Source organism: Tenrec ecaudatus, chromosome 5, assembly GCF_050624435.1.
Source record: "Tenrec ecaudatus isolate mTenEca1 chromosome 5, mTenEca1.hap1, whole genome shotgun sequence".
In the NCBI taxonomy this organism is placed as follows: Eukaryota; Metazoa; Chordata; class Mammalia; order Afrosoricida; family Tenrecidae; genus Tenrec; species Tenrec ecaudatus.
Window position 1 is genome coordinate 120,348,962 of NC_134534.1, and position 17,747 is coordinate 120,366,708.

Below are 17,747 nucleotides of genomic sequence, written 5' to 3' on the forward strand. Positions count from 1 at the left end.
TAATCTGACTAACTGAGCAAGTTTTCAAGTAGTATAATGAGCTCCCACCTAAGTCATGAGTAAACAACCTTTTTCCCCCACCAGATTATGAAATAATTCCACTCCCTCCTCAATTAAAGATGTGATGTAAAATTCAGACAGTTGCCATTTGAATTCTGAGCACAAGTAAACTCTAAACAAATTTACCAAGAAAATACTTGACTTCATTATATTCAAAGATGTTTCCACCTCCCCCACTCCCACGTCCCAAGCAATTCTCTGCATCGTACCCCCGTGCGAGTGAGTAACACTGGTCACAGGTACTCTGGTCTGTTGGTCAAGGTGGATCTCTGATACCTGAGTGTCTTGGACCCCTGGCTAGAAAGAAAGCACGGGGTGCCCTCCATTGTATTAGCTCATCTCCTAAGATGCAGCGAATGGACCAATCAGGGTCACATGACTCAAGTAAAGCCAATCAGGGCTTCTGAAAGTCAAGCCAGCACAGAGCACCTTCTGTCCCCTTGGGAGCACAGAATTCCCTCTGCCCGTGTCTCCTGTGCTATTGACAACTGGTTGAGGGGGTGAAACTAATTGAGGACTGTCGGGCAGAGAAAGTGAATGCAGACGGTGTTTGCAATGCGAGAGCAAATCAACTTCGAGGAAACACTTCATATAGGCATCTTCTCTTTTTGTTTGTTTTTAAAAACAATATATCTGAGTTTGTTTGTTTGTTTGTTTTTTCCCTTCCCTAGTGGATACTGAGGATTTATGCACCCTACAGTGAAAATTGGGGAACCTTGGCTAATATAAACCTTCATCAGTTCTTTCTTTCTTTCAGAAGTTACCATATATCCCTCCTCTATTTGGCAATTACCTTTCTATCATTGCTCATATGTGCCTGTTGGAATGGTCTTTGGAAAATGCATGCATATTCACCTCCCATCCACTCACTACCACATATGAACTTGTTCGTTGTAATAGCTGTCTTATACAAAGAGTGGCTTCTTATCAATGGCTCTTGTAACTCTTCTGTTAAATAATTAAAATATGTAACAAACAGTATCAATAATAAAGAGCTGGTGCCAGGGGCTGAAGTGGAGAGTAAATGTTTTGAGAATGATGAGGGCAATGAATGTACAAATGTGCTTTAGACAGTTGATATATGTATGGATTGTGATGAGTTGTATGAGCCCCCAATAAAATGATTTTTAAAAACTTCAGAAGGAAAATATCATCTTTACTTGACTTCTAAGCAATTCAGTGTTTTGATTTTTCTTTTAAAATTAATATTCTCACCTCAGATATTTAAAGAGTATCTTCTTTAACAGGTCAAATATCTACCCTGACATTTGGGATTCGCAATATCTGGTTTTGTCAAGATACTTATCTAAGAATGAGGTCTTCTCATTGGAAAAGTGAGGATGATACTTTATAGGGCTGTTGGGTCAAGTGCAACACCATGAGAAAATGCCAATTATAATTAGCACTGTGTACAATACTAAAAAATGGTTAATGTTTATTATTGATAAGGCATAGGGTAAATACAGTTGTTGGATGAATTATATATTTGTTCAACTTTATTCTACAGATCCATTCTATAACAACTACTTGACGGACCAGGTCAGAAACTATGGTTAATACAGCTACATTGACATCTTCAAGTCCATTGCAATCCAATTGATTACTACTTATAGTGACCAAATAGGACAGAGTAGGTCTGCCTCATAGAGTTTCCAAGGCTGCAGTTTTTATGAAAGCAGTCATCATCAGTTAAAAATAAAAGAAGCCCAGGTGGCCAACGTGCTCAGCTGCTAACTGGAAAGGTTGGTAGGTCAAGTTCTTGAGCAGCTACAGAGTAGAAAGGAGGGGTAGTTTGTGCTCGTGAAGATTACAGTCTTGAAACCCCCATGGAGTGGTCCTACTTTGTCCTGCAGGGCTGCTATGAGTTGAGATCAGCTGGACAACTATGGGATTGGTTTCTTGTTTCAGAAGTTAGAAAGGGGCTATTTTGTATCTGTGTACGTGGCCTTGGCCATATCACTGAATCTCACTAATCTCAAGTTTTTCAGGTGCGAGGACAGGGTAACATCACTTCATTTGACAAGCTTGCCGTGGCGTTCCTAGGCATGGTGTCACCTCCACCCCCACCTGCCCCACATCCCTGGGTCTCTTCCAGACCACCTGGAATCCTTGGTAATGTTCCTTGCTGAGAGCATAGCATGTGAGTCATAGACTTGTCAATTGGTTAAGTGTAGTATTTCTTTGATTATATGAATACTAACAACAAAATCATTTTGTGAATCTATCTACACTGAATTAACATGTATTATCACAACATTATCAGTATCTTAGCAGAAACCTTTCCTTTAATTTCTACATTAGTATCAAAAATGTTATCGTTACAAGTTTAAAAACCAATTCACCCCGAATTGTACCTAAAACACTTGAAAAATTGACAAAATTAGTGAGTATTAAAACAACGACCACCCTGGAAACCATAGCATGAGCCTGAAGAGCATGCAGACAAACCACGTAACTCTCCTTTCTAGCCCCTGAGTGTGTTGGCTATCTGCAAGGACTTACTTTGACCATGGACTGGAATGCATAGAAAATCATCCTAACTGGTTGGTGATGCCTGTCAGGGGCCTCAGGGAACATTACAGATGCAAGAGGCATGTATTTAGGGCACTGCTTATGTGAAAAGTCTTAGGAGCAGAGGGGTGAAAAATTATGCCTGAGCTCAAATGCATTTTCATTTGAATTTTCACCCCTCTACTCCTAAGAACTTGCTTCTGTAAAATGTGGATACTACTTTAGCAAACTCCAGTGTGCTCTCATGAAGACTAAATTAAATAATGTATGCAAAAAAGCTCAATAAACTGAAAAGTAACATCCAGTTGAGATGGATTAATATTATTATAGCATAAAAAATTTACACATGCAATGACAGCTTACCCATAGAAAACACCTCCTTTATGTGACTGCAAATAAAAGTTAATTATCCCTCTATAATGGCAGTGAAACAATGCAAGACTCATATTCTTAAATGAACGTTAGTAAAAATACCTTCTATCTGCTCTCAATTTTTAGCTTTTTGCCTGTCACTTTAAATTGGCTAAATGTTTGACAGATGTTCAATAATTGACACAGCTTATCTTCCTCTCGCAGGCTCCTTTCTGACTCAATTGCCAGACTTTCTCGTTTCTATAGTGACTGTAAACATTAATGATTATTTCAACATGCCAAGGGGATTTAAACACATTCCTGAGTTAAATGTTCCCTTGGTGGGGGTGGGGAGAGGCTATCCTTCTCTGGAAAGCTTGAAAAATATATGATTTAAATTCCCTAGTTACTTTATGTATTATAGCTAAGTATACAAACCTATTTCTATAGTTTTGCATAGGTAATAATTTGTTGTCTCTGTGTTAGTCCAGGTAGACTAGAGAAACAAATTCAGGGAGACTCATATGTGTGTAAGAGAGTTTTATATCAAAGAACAATTTTACATTAAGAAAATATCCCAGCTCTGTCCAGATTAAGTCCATATGTCTGATATTAGCCCACATGTCCGATACCAGTCTGTAAATTCCTCTTCAAACTCATGCAACACATGCAATTATGCAGATGGCAGGGAAATCACAGGCCAATGGGTGGAAAGTCTTGTGGATCCAGTGGTGGTGGAAGCCTCTGAGCACTGGTGTGGGTCTCCAAGTGGCTCCTCCAGCTCCAGGGCTCTGGTTCTATCAGTGCAGCTCCATGTGTCTTATCAGCAGGAAGACTAAGCAGAGAGAGCGTGTGTTTCCCCTCCAAGACAGGAGTTCCCAGAATCCTCAGGAGAAGGTCGTGCCCACACAGAGGCCTCACTGGCTGTGACTTGATTGATGGGCTAGACACCACCCCTTCACAAATTGACAGATGATTATGTAACTACCACAATCTCCCATCTGACTAACAATAAGGAGTTGTGGGGGATGGAGAAGCTCAGCATTCGCCAATGAGAGGGGAAAAGAATTCATCTAGAGAAACAAAATATAAAAGAAGGAGTTTGATACCAATCTCCTAAAGTCACATGATACAGAACATGGCATCACATGACCAGCGGGGAGGGTTTGGTCTTCTCACTTACATGCTTGGTTGTTTCAAGAATGAACTGGTATTACCTGCTTTCTCCTCCTGTGTCACCTTCAAACCTGATGTACAAATTATGGGGTCTTGCTACCATTTGGAAGGAAGTTGCTTCCTTTGGAAGAAATTAAAAATGTATGGAAAGATAGTAACCCTTAGAACAGATATTGCAAGTGATGGCCCATGGACCATAGTTGGAGTATAGTCATACTCTAGTACTCATACTTACTATGTGTCACCTAAAAATATTTTAGCACTTAAATGTCAGAATTTCATATCACAAACTTTAGATTTATGGTTTCTCACGAAAACCCATAAGGCCTTGGAAATACTGGATTCTGTTTCCCCCCCCCCCCAAGGAAATACTTGGCTTGATGTGAGCAGTGATTTTCCGGCTTGAAGGAGACATGTGGATTTCCATCTGAGCTGCATTATTTGACCCAGTTACTGGAATTAAATCGCCATGCCTTTCTTCCGAGGCTGTCTTAATCTGAAATCTCTTCTGTTCAGAATCATTAGAAGTTGTAAGCCTCACTGACGATTGTGGAGTGACTGTGCACATGGTGCGTTGCCTGGGAAGCAAACTCAGGTCTCCCTCATGGAAGGTGAGAACTCTACCAGTGAAGTACCACTGCCTCCTTAAAATAAAACAAGCCCATGGCCATCAAGGTGATCCTGGCTCAGAGCACCCTATAAAGGTTTCTGAGGGTGCCAGTCTTGAGAGGAGCAGACAGATGTAGCTTTCTCCCACAAATCAGCTGGTGGGTTTGAACCACCAGCTCGGGTTCTTTTAAGACGCTTTTGTTTCTCTGTGAGTAGAAAGAGGTATGTAGTCTCAGAAAATAGGGGTAAACAAAAAATGTAGCCACCCTGGGTGGGCTCAAACCACCAACCTTTCGATTAACAGACAAATGCACCATCCCATTGTGCCACAGAGACTGGGCCCTTAACAGTTCTGAACTGACAATGAAGATATAAATGAACAAGAGGGCAGAATTGGCATAATATGTAAGATCATGGGCTCAGGGGTCCAGCAGATCTCAGAGTTCAGCTTCCAGTCGTTCACTCTCCTTACAGCTCGAGTATAAAGTCGAGATAATGACTACTTACCTTGTAGAGCTATCTCAGCACTTTACCTCCCTTGCTGGCTGGGTACGCCCGGAAAGACTGGTGTTGGAAACCCACAGGGGCTGCTCTGCTCTCTCCTACTGGGCCACTATGTGTTGGAATGAACTCAATGGCAGGGAGTGAGCGCTGTTCTCTACATGTCTGTTATGGGGCAGTAATCTCTACTATTGAAAGCTGTTTTCAAGCAACATAAAAACCTTTTGATTTTACACTGATGGGCTCTACATTTGGTTAGTTAATGGAAAAAGTTGATAGAAATAGAAAAGCATGCTTTTATGATCCCTTGTTGAGTTGTTCTTAGTTGCCTTCAAGTCAGCCTTGGCCCATGGTGACTTTATTTATGTCTAACAGGACATCGCGGTGCCTAGTTCTGCGCCCTCTCCATGCCTGTTGCTATGCTGTGTATTATTGTGTCACACTTTGATCTTGAGTGACTTCCAGCCAAGGGACTTTATCTTTCAGCATTATGTTGGATATCAGCTATCATTGGGTTGTATTTCATTGTTTGTAGCTAAGAATTACTAGACCCGTCTTCCTAGTCTGTCTTAGTCTAAAGCTCTACTGACATCTGTCCACCCTGAATGACCCTGCATATCCGCCAGTGTGACAATTATACTTATCTAGCTAGACTAGAAATCCACCCATCACCTATCTATCTATCTATCTATCTATCTATCTATCTATCTATCTATCTATCTATCATCTATCTGTCATCTATCTATCATCATCATCATCATCACCATCATCTATCTACATAAACTAGACAATTGAACTTATCTATCTGGCAATCTGTTCCTATAGGACAGAGGTGTCCCTACGGTTTTTTTATTTCCACTTTTTAACTGTTGATCAGGGTTGTTGTCACTTTCACACAAGTGACAACCTCTAAGCAGTGTCTGCTATCATCAATTCCAGTTTGGGTTTCACCATAAAAATACCTATGATATAATCAGAGTATATAATCTTTCTAGAGTTTACTTTTATAACTATTTTGCTCATAGGCTCTTTTCTTTTAGTTGTCTTTATTGAGCATTCCCCAAGGGATTTCTTATAATGTTTGTGAAAAATGGCGATTATTTCCCTTTGAAATTGTATTTCATTAGTTCATGTAATATTTTAAGTATGTAATTATAAGTACAACTGGCACAAATAGGTTTGGGAATAAACTGAGTCTTGGCAAACATGCAACACAATGGGTGGGAACAGAGGGGTGCACGTTTACTTCAGTGTAACCCATCAATCCTGAGCCCTCAACTTGCCAGGAAAGAAGAAAAAGAGAGAAAAGCTGTTTATGTAGAAGGTTAGTTAAGGGAGGTGGGTTGAGAGCACCTCTGAAGTGCTTCATGAGAAACTCAATTTACATATTATCACGGGTTCATGAGGGAGGGGGGTAGGGAGTGAGGGGAGAATGAGGAGCTGATTCCAGGGGCTGAAGTGGAGAGCAAATGTTTTGAGAATGCTGAGGGTAACGAATGTACAAATGTGCTTTATACAATTGATGTATGTATGGATTGTGGTAAGAGTTGTATGAACCCCCAATAAAATGATTAAAAAAAAGTTCAATCCTGCCTCATTGTCCCATAAATTGATCCTTGGCTATAAGACTTTTACTAAGCATCTCTAACAGACTTTCTACAGAGGTATTATTTGTTGGCTTCAGTGGGGTTGACTCCATGAGAAGCAACAAATCGTGAGGCTGCGCAGGCATAATGCAAGGCATGGACTGATAAATATGGGGAGGAAGGTCAATTTCAGGTTGCCCTCAAGTGTATGATATGGATGATTGTCCCATATCAGTATTTTAAAACCTCATGGGATCTAGCCATGGCTATAGGTTGGGATGGACACACTATTCTCAGGGTCCAGAGGGGAACCCTGCTAAAGCCCTGGGAGCCTAAGATTTACATTGCATGAGTATATTCATTCTACTTCTGGATTGTATTGCATAATATATCGACAAAGACTTTAATATAAAAATGTTTTAAAATACAGACATAAAATTATTCAACTCTGATAAATGTAATTTTCAAAGCAAACCTGCCTTAGGTCACGTGGCAGTAAAGGCTACTAAGAAAATAACAATAGGGCAGTGGTAGGGAGTGATGGAAGGGCACTGTTTCAGAAACAAGAGAGAAGGCCTATCTGAAGAGGTGAGTGAGCCGAGCTTTTAAATGAGAGAGAGGTGCAAGGTCTACAGGCATCTAGGCAAGACAACAGCAATCACAAAGGCCCCACTGCCAGTGGAGGCATGTTCAGTGCCTTTGAGCAACTGTATATAAAGCTGGGACAGTGTGAGGGGGAGAGAAGACTGACAGGTGGAAAGGGACTAGCATATGGAGACTATTGTCTAAGATTATTTTTCCTTTTGTCCAGAAAAAGACAGCAAGGATAATGAGAGACAGAAATAGGATGAACCATGTAGGTGAATGATTTTTTACAACTCTGAGGAGACCAAAGCTTCCCTTGATATGTAATTTGTCAAGTTACCAAGATAATAAGCTGCCTTACCCAGAACCGAGAATAGAAAATGAAAAGTTTCAGGGCCGCACTGCAATTGGATTAGAGCCAACCATGGGGGAGATGGAAATGGTGAAGACTGGTAAAGAACAAGGTCTACAGCCCATGTGAAAGGGGCAGCTTCGAGGAGGCCTGTTGGCAAAGTTAGTGGGTTACCAGACTGAAAAATCAGTCATTCAAAATGACCAGCAGCTCATGGGAGAAAGATGGGGCTTCCAACTCCCACCACGAGTTACAATCTCAGAAACCGACAGGGCCAGGTCTACTTTGTCCATGAGATCACTATCAGTCAGAATGGACTCAATGGAAGTGAGTTTGTTTTAATTTGACAAGAGCCCAGGTTAAAGAGCTTGGCTGCTAACCAAAAGGTTGGTGGCTGAACCTCATGAGCCACTCAGCAGGAAAAGACTTGGCAATCCAGTTTTGCAGAGATGAACAAACTTAGAGACCTGGTGGGCAGTTCTACCCCCTCCTGCAGAGGAACGATGACTCAGAGCCAACCTGACTGTGGTAGTTTGGATGCTTTTGGTCTGGGGTGCAGTTAACAGATTTGTTAGTTGATTGATAAAGAGGTAAAGTGAAAAAAGATTTGTTAGTTGATTGGATGGAGATACAAAGTAAAAAAAGGAACTAAAGACAATGTCACACATGTCCCTCATGAACCACTGGATGAATGAAGTTGCCTTTTCCTGGGATGGGAACTACATGGGAGGTTTGGGGCGAAGATGAAATGCCCAGATTTGGTCATAGTATATTAAAAGTGGTTACTAAACAAGCAAGTGAAATGATAAACAAGGAACTAGCTAAATGTCTAAGATTTAGGAGGAAGAGGGGCTGAAGATGTACTCATGGGGAGTATCTGTATAAAGGTGGTGTTTAAAGTAGGGCATTTTCCAGGCTGAGATTTGAAGGCTAAATTGAATCCCAGGCTGAGATTCTATCCTAGAATGACTGATTCAGAATCTATATTTTTAAGAAGTTTCTTTCTTAAGTATCTTTTCAAATGACATTTAACAATTACATTTATTTAAAAGGATACATAAGGACCACTTGAGGTTCTTGTTAACATGTAACTTAATTCAGTCTGTGTTTGGTGGCAAGGCCACGTCTCAGCAGAGTCAGACCGGAGGCACTGGTTCAAAGCCCTGGTTTAAGGCTGTGGGGTTGGAGATCACCAAGTGGTGGGCAGTTGGAGGGAGGTCTGAGTGCTGAGCCTGAAGTGCTAGAGTTTACTTTTATAATTATTTTGCTCACAGGCTCTTTTTTTTTTTGAGTTGTCTTTATTGAGCATTCCCCAAGGGATTTCTTATAATGTTTGTGAAAAATGGCGATTATTTCCCTTTGAAATTGTATTTCATTAGTTCATGTAATATTTTAAGTATGTAATTATAAGTACAACTGGCACAAATAGGCTTGGGAATAAACTGATTCTTGGCAAACATGCAGCGCAATGGGTGGGAACAGAGGGGTGCACATTTACTTCAGTGTAACCCATCACTCCTGAGCCCTCAGCTTGCCAGGCAAGAAGAGCAGTTTAAGAAGGAAAGAGGACAGGAGCATGCGACAAAGCCAGCAAGGTGACTGAGAAGAAAGGCTAAAGAGGGCCCCAAGGAGTTCTGGCCTAAAGTTAAGGGAGGAAAATCCAGGAAGAGGTTGGTAATGACCAACTGAATTAAATACTGCTGATAGATGGAATGAAATGCAAACTGAGGTTTTACTGCTGAAAAAATCTTAATATTGTGGAAATCATTTATGAGAAGTATTTGGGAGTAATTCTAGTTAAAGTCCTAATTGGGTTCTATGTACCATAGTTGATATAAGAGAAGAGATAGGCACCTTACTGTCACAGCTTTCCAGGAAAGGGACGCAACAGTCTTGAATGAGAGGGTACAGAATCCAGGGCACAAGTGGGTGACTTAGGCCTGAGATATTTCCAAGGATTGGGGGAGGAGCACCAAGTATCCATCAGCACAGACACCACACAGCAGAATATTGTTCAATAGAGTCAGATTAGCTGATGGGTATTGTTGTGCTTATTTACCATTCTGTATTGAGCCATTTCATATTTTCCCACCACATCAAAGATTATGGTTCTGGCCTGGCTCCTCTCTCTCCCAATCCCACCACAGCTTCCTACTGAATCAAAGCCTCTTTCCAAATGTACAGTCCCTGACAGGGATGTTGTAGGAGGAATATGTTGTAGTCAGCCCCACAAAGACTTACATCCCTGCATACTCTGTCGAGCAGGGTTGCTATGAGTCAGAATTGAATCAGAGGTGGCAGGTTTGAGTTTGTTTTGGGATGGGGACTCAGTGCCCAATAAGCAAGGAAAGTATAAGTTTACTGTGTTTATTAATTTTTAGTGAATAATTTCACATTGGTGGTGAACATTTGTGTTCATTTATCAATCTGTAGCAAATGGTATGAAAAGTTCCTCTACAGATTGGCAAATAAGTCAAAACAAGCCTATGCTTATCTTGCTATTGACTAATCCATCCCTGTTCCTGAAAAAACATTTCCAGCATCTCATTCAGATTCTTGTAATGCCTGCCCACTGCAGGACTGAAGGTTCTGCCCTCTTAAAAGAGTGTTATTTTTGAAACTATAGACATGGCTACCTAATGGCTGTCCATCATTCTGTGGAACACACAACAACGTTGTACAGCATTGTTATCAGGCCGTTTGGTCCACCAACCTTTTGGTTGGCAGCCAAGCACTTAAGCACGGTGGCATTGGCCTTCTTAAGATTAAAAAAAATACTTAAGATGTTTTCAACAAGTGTCAGTAAGAAATATTAAAATATTCAGTGATGGTCAATATTTTCTCTTTATATAAGATTTCTTGGGGAACAAATGGAGGAGGTAGCTTTTGTGTTCTTCATTTTGCTTTAACTGGATTACTATAAAGGTCCCTGTTTTCAAATCACATTTCAATATGACCTATTTATCCTTTAATGGCTTGCTTTCAATGCCTCGGAGCAGCTTCCTACTGTAAAATCAAAGAATAGTACCTGTTCCCAACACGAAGTGTCCCGTGCAGTGTTTCTTTAGTGCAATGTGTGTGTGCCGGAGTTAGGGAGGAAGATGGAAGTCTTGCAGATGCCCGTGTTCCAGTCAGCAAGAAGCATTTCTAATAACTATGAGGCAGAACCAGAGACATATCAGGAAATCTTTTAACCCTCAAATCTTCAGTAAGTGAACGCAGTCTCTGGGAAATCCAGAGGGTTGCGCTAGCAGCGTTTCATGGTTCTGATAATATATCTGTTATACGAGACTTTACCAGCTGGGGAAAGCTGAGGAAAGGGGCATTGCGTGTCTAGTACTCTTTTTTCCAACTTCCAGAGGACCTGCCATTATTAAAAAATTTTACAAATGTAAACAAAGGAGGTCACCAATTAACAATGAAAAATTGAATTGGCCTTACAAAATTTTTCTTTACATTAAATAAAAACAAACATCTGGATGGCCTTAAGTACACCTGGGGACCAATCGACAAACATGGGGTATCTCCGGATGGGGCTGTGATGGGGCGGCGAGGCACACAGTGTCTGTAAAGCCCAGGTTCCTCACCTTTTCAATGGCACGCATTACATTGTCACGGCACTCTGCTCCCTTCCCTTCCAGTTTATACTTTGATTCCTCGTGGACTATATTTCTACTATGAGGGAGCTCGAATAATTCATTGAAAAGTTTCATTAGCTTTTAACCCTGTTTTTTAAAAGCTTTTTGAAGCCCCTTCCCTCATATATAACAGAGACTTTACCCACACAGACCTCTCTCTCTCTCTTTCTCTCTCTCTCTCTCTCTCTCTCTCTCTCTCTCTCTCTCTCTCTTTCTTTCTTTCTTTCTGCAATTCAAAATGAAAGAAAGAACCCAGTCCCCAGGTCATGGACCAGCTGTAGATTTGGTGCTGGAGACAGTTTGGGAGTTGATAAGTTCATCTATTCATTTCTTGGTCACAAAACACAATCGTTGACTTGTAGTCCTCATAATGCTACAAATAAAAAAATGTAGTTGGAATATGAAAAAATATCATCTCAGCTTTCTTCCAATTACAAATGGATTCCACATCACCCTTGCTTTGCTTGGCAGTGTGTTGGTTGCTATTGTTGGTTGCTGTCAAGTCAATTCTGCTCATGCGTGCAAAGTACAATTCAAATGACTGCACAGGGTTTTCAGGGCTACAACCTTCAGAAGCGAGTGCCAGGACAGTCTCCAAGGTTTCTCTGGGTGGGTTCACATTTCCGTTGGCTAACAGTCCAGTGTTGGCCATGGGCGCCACCAGGGGCTCAGTGGCTGTGGTAGAGGGGGCAACATAAAGGTAACAAAGGGAACAGAGCAAATAGTAGAGCCACAATCTGAAGCAACTTCAACTAGGGTCGTAATCTTTGTGCAGTATGTTGATATGCCAAAAAAATACAATTAAAGTCTATATTCACCCAGGTATAAGCAATACTTTTGAAAAATTCACTGCTCTGTACTTTGACCCAATTTATTAGACCATTTAAGCAAAAACAGGTAATGTGGTCTAAGAAAGATAACATCAGCTCTCTTGCCTTTTGGGGGAATCTAGTTCCCTGATGAGACTGATGATTTGAAAAGATCCTTGACCTTCCCCCCTCACACTTTGCTTTCAAGTAAATGATCAAGTGAAAAGGAGGGATAGAACAAGGGTCCATTAACCTTGGAAGCTCATTTAAGTACAGAGGATGTGAGCAGATATAGCACCCCTTTTCCAAAGAGAAGAAAGAACAGAATCACAGAGAAAGTTTTCAGTTGCCTTTTGCCACCGTTTACCGTAGAGACGGAGGTCACGATGCTAACGCAGGGATACGAGACCTGAAGTCTTCGATTCTTAGTCTCATACTCTCTTTTTTTTCAGTTCCTTAATTTCTTATTCCTGGTACCACAACCACAATTTACCGGGCAATATACCTGATGTAATGAAAAGACAAAGACAAAGCTACAACCGATAAAAGGCCTCAGGACTGTGCATCTAATCGACACTCCATTGCCTCGATCAATAGCTGCACTTTTGGCAAACCGTGGCTACGACAGTCCTGAGCAGGAAGGGCTGCCTGCTGCAGCTGCAGCGACTTTCTGACTGTGGACCATCGCTCCTTCTGTGGCAGACTTAGACAGTTCCTCTAACGCATTCGGACGACTGTCTCAGAGTAACCTGCAGCTTTCGGGACAGCTCCTCGCTCTCTCTCATGCTAAGAATGGTAGCCATTTCTTCTGAATTTTTAGAACCTTCTGCTACCATATCCACCATTTCCACCACCAGATCCATAACCACTACCGTAAGGGCTACCAGAGCTTCTTCCACCAAAGCTGCCCGCCTCTTTCATGGGTCCATAATTTGATTGCTATTGTCCACTGTAATTTCCAAAATCATTATAGTTTCCACCACCACCATAGTTACCATGGCCAAAATTTCCTCCTTCATTGTAACCATCATATCCTGCACCTCCACCATATCCACCACTTGGTTTCCATATCCTGGTTCTCCACCTCCATGGCCCCCTCTACCACTATAACCGGGACCTCCGCCATAGTGGCCACCATCACCTCCAAATCCATTATAACCACCATCACCTCCAAATCCATTATAACCACCATCACCTCCTCCATAACTCCCTCTGCTGCCACCACCTCCACCACCATAGCCTCCTCTTCCACCAAAGTTCCCACCACGGTCAAAGTGCCCTCTACTGCCTCCAAAGCTTCCTCCACGACCCATGAAGTTGCCAGATCCACCTCCATGACCTCTCTGTGATCCAGCAGACTGCATCCCTTGTTTTGAAAGAACCGTTCTCACTTCACAATTATGCCCATTAATAGTGTGGTTTTTCGGAACAACAATTTTATCAACTGTATCATGATCATCAAAAGTTACAAAGGCGAATCCTCTTCTTCCCACTCTGCCTGTCCTCCATGACGTCTATGGTTTCAATCTTTTCTTGCCATACTTTTCAAAGGAGTCTCTCAAGTTACATTCTTCTGTGGCTTCTTTTATACCACCAACAAAACTTTCCTTCACTGTCCAATAGGCCCCAGGCTGCATGGAATCCTCTGCGGACACAGCTCTTTTTGTGGCTGTGCACACATTGCTGCATCCTCCTCTTCAACACAGGAGGAAGTCACAAAACCAGAGGCCCTGGGACGTTTCTTTGGGGGTCTCTCATCACTACACAGTCTGTGAGTGTGCCCCATTTCTCAAAATTTTCTCTTAAACGATCGTCTGTAGTTCCAAAGCTCAGACCACCAATAAACAGTTTTCACAGCTGCTCAGGTCCCTTTGGATCATGACCCCTCCTCCCCCGGGCGGCGGCTGCCAGAGTCGGGCTGGGGGCAGCCAGGCAGCAGTTTTACCTCCATTTTGTGACCGGGCTCGCCTCTTCCAACTCGAGTTCAATATGAGACCAGGTCTCATACTCTTACACTAGGATTTTCATATAAAAATTGGGAGATTAAATTAGAAAGAAACTGAACTTCTGACTTTTCTTAAATATATCTATATTTATATTTTGGGTGTGTGGATGACACAGGACTGTGAATTGTTGAGTTCTGTTGTGCATAGGCAGGGTCACTCTGGCACCTAACAACAATATCTATATATGTGTGTGTGTGTGATTACATGTATATGTGTAATTATTGAAAAGAAAAGAAAGGTATCTTGTAACACTGGTTCACAATCCCACATGTAACAGTGGGCAAAAGTATTAACCAAACGATACTTCCTTCTGTATGAGCAAATTTACCTTGGGTTGACATTCTGGCTCTGTTACCCTGCAAACTTGACCACGGTAGAAAGGCCACTGTGTGAGAAGGCAGCACTGTTTATGGTAAAAAATGGCACTGGATCAGAACCCGCATTTGGTGGAGAGACCCGTAAATGAACAACATGACTATGGGGTGGCAGTATCCTATTGGGCTGCTCTGAGTGTGGTCACTCTTGTGGTGACTTCTCTGAGGGTAGGTTATAGCCCAAGTAGGAACCTGGCTATAACCTTTTATAAGCTATGTTTATAAAAATGTTACAAAAAGTTTGGTTCCAATTTTAGACCTTCTAAGTCCAGAGGCTCCATACTTCCCTGTGTGTCTCAATCATTTGCTCTGGAATTATTACTTGGATAATTAAAAAAAAAAGAAAGAAAGAAAACCCTTGGCCTGCTGCTTGGATTCTTCCTGTTACTCTGACTGGAAAGGAGATCTGGTGCTGTTCTGTTGGTGAGCCCTCTCTCTTGTCCTCAGTGATTTGCATGTGAACTATAACCCACACTTGTCATAGCAGCTTGTCTTGTTGGGTCTAAGAACATCGCCCACCCACACACTCCCAGCCCTATCCCTCCCCAACACACACACACACACACACACACACACACACACACACACACACACACACACACAGCATTGCAGCAATAATCCAAAACGAAACCAACCTCACTGCCACAGAGGCCCTATAGACAGAGGAGAACTGCCTGAGGTTTTCCTGGACATACATCTTTAGGGGAGGAGAAAGGCTCATCTATAGCCTGTGGAGAAGCTGGTGGTTTTGAACTACTGACTTCCCAGTCCAGTAACCCACTGCACCACCAGGGATTCCATCAGCTGCCTTTTAATATGGGATATAGGGGCTACCCCCAGACACTCCCACCCCACTGACTCCAAATGGAGGTGGGCTGGGTAGAGCAGAGCTTTAGTAGTATGCACTGTGAGTGCACCCAGTGGCGTGACTTGGGAAGGTTCCCTTTACGCACAGTGAATTTTTTCATGAAAGCAGTTTCGCTCCAACCTTGGTTTTTGTGATGGCTGATTCCAGAGAACAGGATGTGGCTGTGAAATTCCGTTGTGATGTTGAACACAGTTTACACAGACAAATGCTATGGGAAAAACTAAAGTGCATGAGTGGTTTTCTTGCTAAAAAAAGGTGAAATGATGACTGATGACAAACCTCATTCTGGATGCCTACACTTTCCCAAATTAATGAAAATGTCGACTTGTACTGCATTTGGAGCTCATTCTACCAGGTCAGACTGTTAATCAGCTTTCTATTTAGAGGTTCTGAAAAGATTTTCTGCCAATGTGTGACAAAAAGGCCTGATTTGTGGCAGATGGGAGATTGGTTTTGCCACCATAACAATGTACCTGCTCACGCAGTCATCTCCGTGTGTAAGCTTTTGGTTTTAAAAAAACATGCCTCTTTTTCTCTACACACCTAACTCACTTGATCTTGTACCCTGTGGCTTCTTTTTGTTTCTGTGAATGAAGATGGACCAAAATAAACCTGGAAATTTTTTTCAAAGCTATGTCTTAAAATCATTTTTTTAAAAAACAAAGCGACCTTATCACCTTCAAAGTACTGTCCACTACATTCAGCACATTTGTCAAGTCTGCGATTCTGTTCCTGCAAACAGTTTTCAAACTCATCCCTTGTTCATTTCTTCATCTCTTCGAGGTTGTCAAGCTGCTGTTCTTTCAAGGTGATAAGGTTGTTTTGTTTTAAAAAAAATGTTTGGTACATAGCTTTGAAAAAAAGTCCAGGTTTTTTTAGTACGCCCTCATATAATGTGTAGTTTACCAAAGGTTTCACAATTTTTTTTGACTCCCACTTGGCTAGCTTCAATTCCGTTTCGGTGTGGTCCCCAAAGGCTTCAATTCCCAGTTCTAGATTCTGGATAGTGTAGTTTACTACTCTAGTAACTTGGCAACTAACATGTCAAAGGAAGCACTGATTTATCGTTATTGCTAACTTTAGAGGTCTAAAAATCATTCCTCTATAGGATTGATCATATTTGTTATGGTCCTCTCATTGTCTCTTCTTTCTTTTATTGGGCAAAGAAAAACCAAACCAAACCAAACCCCTGTCATCTTGACCCGCAGGCTCACATTTTCTTTTGCTCGCCCGTAGCTTCAGTCTGCAGGTAGAGCAACGAAATGTTCATCCAGAGACTTAGAGGCAATGTTGACTTACTTCTTAGAATTACTTTTTAACAGTTAATTGGACAATAGGACTTGATAACATAGTTCACTGTCATATTTTAGGACATTTCCATTGTGGATAGGGAAAAATAATGTTTTCAAAATAATTGGGATTTATCTCCAAGGAGTCAATATAACGATTAGAAATGTATCTTTTTAAATAAAAAGTTAGGCTGTGTATGCAAAGTATGTGTGAATTGTTTTAACTTGCAGTTGTTAAACTGGTTGCACTGGCCTGTTGTTACCAAGTGAGAAGAAAGGGACTTTTAGCACGATATTCATCACTCAATGTTTTCAGAACTTACTTTGAGAGAACAATCTACCTGCCTTTTTTTCATGGATCCTCTGAGAGTTATGGATGCCAGATGTCTTTTCTCTCACTGTCTCTGTGATGACAGGGCTGGTGGCACATTAAAAGGCCAGCATATCATGTTGGGGAGGAAACGCAGCATTGAAAGCAGGACAGTCCTTTATTAACAGCAAAAGTCATAGAGTAGTCAATATACTTAGAGCCCTGTTAGGAAGTGTAACTAACAGATGTGTTGAAGGCAGAACAGCAAGCAGAACAGATAGTCAGTCAGCAGGGGATCACTAGTCTGGTCCAAGAGCTGGGGCTCATAGGTGATTAAGAGCTTACAAGAGACATGCATAAATTATACAACCTAGGGACAACACCCCAAATTCCTAATATTTTATATGACATACAACCTGAATGGCAAACATGGACTTCCTCCACACTTATCGACAGTCTCATTATCCAGCATTTTTCATTTTTAACAATAATTTAAAAATCTATTATTGGACTATTTTGTGCATAAATGACACACATCTAGCAGTGACGAATGCCTAGGTGCTAAGTGAGAGTAACACTGGCTGCGATGGTTAGGTTATGCATCATCTTGGTTAGGTCCTGCTCATGATGATGCAATATGGCAGATATACAATGATGTAACGTGGTAGATCTGTAATAATGTACTGTGGGTGTTATGTAATAATGTAGACCTCCTCCATTTT

General features: G+C 41.5%; 1 protein-coding gene and 1 pseudogene across 1 annotated transcript in view; both read right to left on the reverse strand.

The window, feature by feature from the left end:
- CNTN4 (contactin 4) overlaps positions 1-17,747 on the reverse strand; it is a 626,036-nt gene that overhangs the window by 293,232 nt on the left and 315,057 nt on the right. The window lies entirely within an intron of this gene.
- Positions 12,995-14,129, reverse strand: LOC142448929 (heterogeneous nuclear ribonucleoprotein A3 pseudogene; annotated as a pseudogene).